Below are 6,090 nucleotides of genomic sequence, written 5' to 3' on the forward strand. Positions count from 1 at the left end.
CTGGTCTGCAAGGCCATGGAACATTATCCTCATGGAACTCATAAACAAAGAAATTGGTAACCTCCAAACTCTGGACCCCACCCAGTTCGGGTTTGTGAAAGGCAGATCATGCCTTCTGAACCTGATCAACTTCTTTGAGGCAGTAACCAAAGCCGTAGATGAGGGTAAGGTGGTTCACACAGCCTATCTTGACCTCACCGAGGCTTTCGACACCATCCCCCATTCTGGAATTATAGCTAAACTCACTAAACTAGGTATAAATCGCTACATCACAAGATGGGTTGCCAACTGGCTTACTGACAGAACTCACACTGTAAAAGTTGCAGACTCCAAATCTGACTTCAAACCAGTGACAAGTGGAGTACCACAGGGTTCAGTCCTGGGACCTCTCCTGTTTGATATCTACTTCTCTGAAGTACAGGCTAACACAGAAGGGCTCTGGCTAATGAAGTTCACAGATGACTGTAAACTAGGAGCCATAGTCGAGTCCCCAAATGATGTGGACATCCTACAGAAGGGCCTCACTGAGACAGATGCCTGGTGTAAGAGGCATGACCTCAAGCTCAATGCCAAAAAGTCCATTGTCATCCCCTTTGGTAAAAACTCTGTACCCAGGAACTACCACATAAATAGCAGTCTACTTAATGCCAAATGTGTGATAAGAGACCTTGGGACCCAGGTGGACATAAGTCTCTCCATTGATAATCACATCACCACAGTAGTCAGAAAATCATTCTATGTGACACACCTCATCACAAAAGGGTTCTCATCCAGGAAAAAAGAGGTCATTGTTCCTCTCTACTCAGCACTCATTAGACCCATTATAGAGCACAATGCCCCTTTTGGAATGTACCTCACAAGACATCTGCAGCAACTGGAAAGGCCACAGAAGTACCTCACAAAGAGGATTACTGGCCTCAAACAGATGCCATACACCGAACGCCTCAAAAATCTCCAGATTTACTCTGTAGCATATCACCTACTCTGAGGAGATCTCTGCCGAACATATAAAGCTATGTTAAACCCAGAGCTGTTGGACATGCTACACCTAAAGAAATCTCAATCCCTCCGAGCTACATGCTCTAGGGACCTAAACCTTGTCACCACAATGAACAGGACATGCTGGAAGGATTGATTCCTGTCCCAGAGACTTCCTAGTGTCTGGAACAAGCTATCAATCTATGTCAAGCAACGTTCCTCATTAGCACTCTTCAAGAAATATCTTGATGAGTGGATGGGAAATAGAAAATACACCCCGGGGATCACTTCTGTGGCTCTTCCCAACAGGGGCACAGGAAATTAACTTTCTTGGGTGGCGTAAGCCAGGGAACCATGTTGGCTTTCTTACTTAGGCTCTTGAGCCAATAGCCTAGTACCTAACTATGAACCTATGAATCAACTTAACTAATGGGGTCTCACAAAGAATTGTTACTGAATGCCATACATATGTCTATAGTAAATACCGTGACTACAGACTGGCAGAAATGCATGAATGTTGCAAGAAAATGAACCACTGGACTGAAAAACTAAAACTGTGCATTAATGGCAGATATAAAAACTTTAGGCTTCACACTGGTAAAAAGTATACAATATATTGACAAACAATATATTCAGACCATTGTGTTTGCAAGATACAGAGAAGAGCTCATGAACTATACTATTGGTTTACTAAAGCCATGCATCAAGACAAAAAGGGGCAAAAGTAGATACACTGTAGCAATATAAACAGATCTTCAATCCTTCATTTCAAATTGTGTTACTGCCACAGCTAATCTATTGGAAACAGCTGCTTGTAAACAATTTGGTGTGTGTGTGTGTGTGTGTATATATATATATATATATATATATATATATATATATATATATATATATACACAAATATGGATCTAGGATGTTTGCTCAAATGAGCAAACATCCAAATCCATAACAACCAAACACACTTTAACGAAAGCGCTTTTATTGAAAAAGCGCTTTTGTTAAAGCATGTTACAAAAAAAAAATAAAAAACACTGCATTACCCCTGCACCCACCATGTGGGAGGCTATGCCCCCCCACACCCCCCTACTATTATATTCTCCCTCCGAAACCGCACTACAGTGGGGAAAAGGGGATTTTCCCTTATCCACACCATAGTACGGCCTCGGCAACAGGCATACTTACGCGAAAGTGCTTCTTCGGTGAAAAGCACTTTCGCATAAGTATGCTCGGCCGTTTGGGTTTCGGACATTTGCTCATTTGAGCAAACTTCATAGACCCATGTGTAAATATATATATATACATATATATATATATATATATATATATATATATATATATATATATCTTTATTGAGCTTGGACTACTGCATTCATCCATCTGGGTACTGCTGTTATAATCAAGTTGTTGTCTTTGGATTCGGGGAACGTTTTACCTAATATATATATATATATACACACTGTGCAGACGGTGGTATACATACAGTGAAGGTAATCTAAATGAGCAGTTTGTGTACAGTCATTTGCAGGTGGGTTCATACATTCATGGAAACAAATATTCACCCACTCATGGAATGCATAATTTGTCCAGGCACATAACAGCCAACTTGCACTTTCATGAAGTGAACATCTAACTGAGTGGAGTGGGATGGTTACAAAGTAATGCAGTGAGAAATAGCAATGATTGATGAGAAATACAAGTACACACAGAAACATTAAAGAACTGATGCTAATAAAAGTTAGTAGAAGACAATAGTTTTCCTTTGAAAGTTATATTGACTTATTTCCTGGGCTTGACTGCATTCTGGGTCAATACCACATTAAGATTAATACAGAAATTTCACCTGTTGCACATGCACTGATGACAGTTCTAACTCCATTGAGACAAGGAACTGAAAATTAATTGAAATATGTGAAACAAATGGGTATGATAGCGAGGCAAATGGAACCTATTTATGGACTGATACCATTTAGATAAACCAGACAAGATTAGAATCTGTATAGATCCACATTGCTAAATCGAAGAAAATTTAAGGGACATAACCCACTCATGCCTGTTAAGGGAGTTGTGTCTATGATGCAGAATTAAGTGTTTCTCACTGCTCAGTGTTAATCAGTGTATCTGGCAAATCACACTTGATCCTGGTAGTTCAAAGCTATGTAAATCCAATGCACTATTAAGGAGATACCGATAAAATGCCATTTATTATTTTGTGAACATCTAACGTCTTCCAGAAAAAAAAAGAAACACATAATATATATTATCTGGAAGGAGTTGTGAACATTATTGTTGATATATAGATTTGGAGCAAGACCACAGTGGAATTCAGTAAGTGATTAAAGAATTTATTAAAACAACTAAGGCAAAATAATCTGAAGGAACAAAATGACCAATATGTGTAAGCAATAACAGATAGATGGGAGACATATTGATATATATGGGTTTGCAACTGGATCATGAAAAAGCTGAAACAGTAGTTCAAATGAAATGTGCGGTACATGAATAAACATTTTAAATATTTCTTTTCATGGTTTAGTACTTATCCACATTTACAACAAGCTTATCAACTGTATCTACGCTTGTAAGAAAATTTCCTGAAAAATATGTAGAGTGGTATTAGAAGCAATAACTAAAGAAAACTTTCTCAGTACTAAATAATTTGGTTACAGGTGCATCAGCTCTTTCTTGAGTATTATGGGTTCATAGGTAAGTACTAGGCTAGCTGCCCTTGTAGGCTATTTTAACCCTAGCTAATTTCTATGAAAAGTGAGAATCAAGCCTTGCACTTTGTGGATGCAAGGTAACACCTGAAGCATTATGCCAAACTTTAATCCCTGATAGGACAGGCAGTCTCTAACCTGTAGTCCAAACCACCTGCTTAGCCTCATCCAACTCTAACATTTTCTCCTCCTGAGTTACTTGCTTCTAATGCTTTGGCTCCTTTACTAATTTCCTCCAGTAAATTCTAGCATCCTCTTACTTATATTCTTTACATTTACTTGCAGACATCCCTATTGTTGAAAGCTCTTTTCTCCCTTCCCATGCTGGGCTAGATCTTAAATACTTTTCATTATTTTATGAATATAATATTCTGTATAGTTGTCACTATTTGGGTCTATGTTGCTTGATCGAAATTTCACTATCTCAATCAACATCGAAACCCATTAAAGCAAAAGTGCACTAGATTGAAAGACTTTCGAATCGGGAAAAAAACTGCTTTAAACATTATTTTGCAGGGGGACAAGCCCCCCTGCACCCCCCATGTGGGGGTCTGTGCCCCCCTACTCCCCCTACTTAAATATACTAACTCCGAGATTGCACTACAGTAGGAGAAAAGGATATATTTTCTTATCCCCATTGTAATGCACTTCGGAGAACCGGCTTTTGCAAAAGTGCACTTTTGATTTAGTGCACTTTCATTTAAATGGGTTTGATCTTCTGATCATCGAGAAAGTGAGTTTTCGACAATCAGAAGTAGACCCTACTATTTACATCCAAAATTTGAATCTCCTTTTATCTCTTGACCTCCCATTTCATCATCTTCCTTTTTCATTTGAATTCATAAACTTCAGCTTGACTTATGTATATGAACCTTAATTGTGTCAAGTATGATGTGACAAAATCAGTTACATTGTGCATGGACATCAGCAGTCTGACATAAGAAAAGTGTTTCTGCAAGAGGGATACCCTACTACCCATGACTGTATAGCACTGATGTAGTCACAAACAAGATATGCTTTGATTGAAAAGGAAATATGAAGCTATAGCATATGGATGCAAGAAATTCTATGGGTATATATCTGGAAGACAAGATTAAGCAGATACAGAACATAAACAGTTACAGATTATGTTTCTGAATTTGTTCCATAAAACACCCTTATATCTTCAATGGATGAAGTTAGCTTTGTAGACACATGACCTGAAATTTTCACACAAACCAGGGAAAGAGTTGCACATTGCAGGTGCACTGAACAGAAATTATTTAAAAGGCAGTCTGAAAAAACTACTAAATCAAGACTGAGAAGGAGTTCTTAGTGTTTCATTATCAATTGAATTTAGAACTCATGCTGCAAGAGGTCAGAAAAGTATGAACCTGGTATGGTAACACATTTGAGAAAATACAAGGTATTAAAAGGACGGTCAGCAGGAAATAAAATAGGATTGCAGATACAGGTAACTGTACATACAGTGATAAGATTCACTGTATGCAAGTGCCGTTGTTCAATCAAAAATAATTATCATGCTAACTCAACTCTGAGGCAAAATGTTGGAATGACTCCATGAAAGGGGTTTTGAAAAAATGTTTGTGGCAGCAATGTATCAGCAGACAGTGTTGCTGATAAAGAAGTGCTCTCTGTATGATATGTTTCAAAGGGATAATATGAAAGCAGAGATGACACCGCACAATATTCCAGAAAAGGTCATGCATCAAACTAGTAAATGATTTTTTAAAACACTCACACTGTCTAATCTATGTGGATTACTACTGTACATATCCTGAGGTAATCAAAATAAAATATGCCATCCGACAGGTGAATCTTGGCATCCATGTTGAGAACACATAATTTAGATTTATGATGGTGAGATGATCATAATTCTTTGCAGTGCATGGAGCTTTACCTACTCCATGTACTACTAGTTAAAGGAAAGAAATTGTGAAGTGTTTTGTTGGCTTTCAAAGCCATAAAACAGTTAATGGACACCATCAGAAAGGCAGTGTAATGCTGTACATCATGTTTACATCACATGTATCTTCCACACCTCTCCACTGTCCATATTATGGCAGAACGTCCAGATTATTGCTTCATATTTTTGGTTTGTTTCTCATAAAATCTGCATTTTTTGGACAAACCACTGAGGACTGAAGTAACTAAATAATGTCAGTCATTGGACTTTCATGCATATGCTTCAGAAAATACATGCAAACACAAATTCTGTTATTCTAGCAAGTTTCTACATTCATTACAGGAACTTAGTGACACATTATTGGAACGGATTTCAGGTAGAAACAATTTTTACTCTGCTACTATCATTTGCTAGTCAGTATGGACAGATTTTACTGCCTAGTGAAGGACCCATCCTTAACAACTTTCACAGGGAGGTGCTTAACATTGT

This window comes from Protopterus annectens, chromosome 14.part0 (assembly GCF_019279795.1).
Source record: "Protopterus annectens isolate FY-2018-M chromosome 14.part0, PAN1.0, whole genome shotgun sequence".
Taxonomy (NCBI): Eukaryota; Metazoa; Chordata; order Ceratodontiformes; family Protopteridae; genus Protopterus; species Protopterus annectens.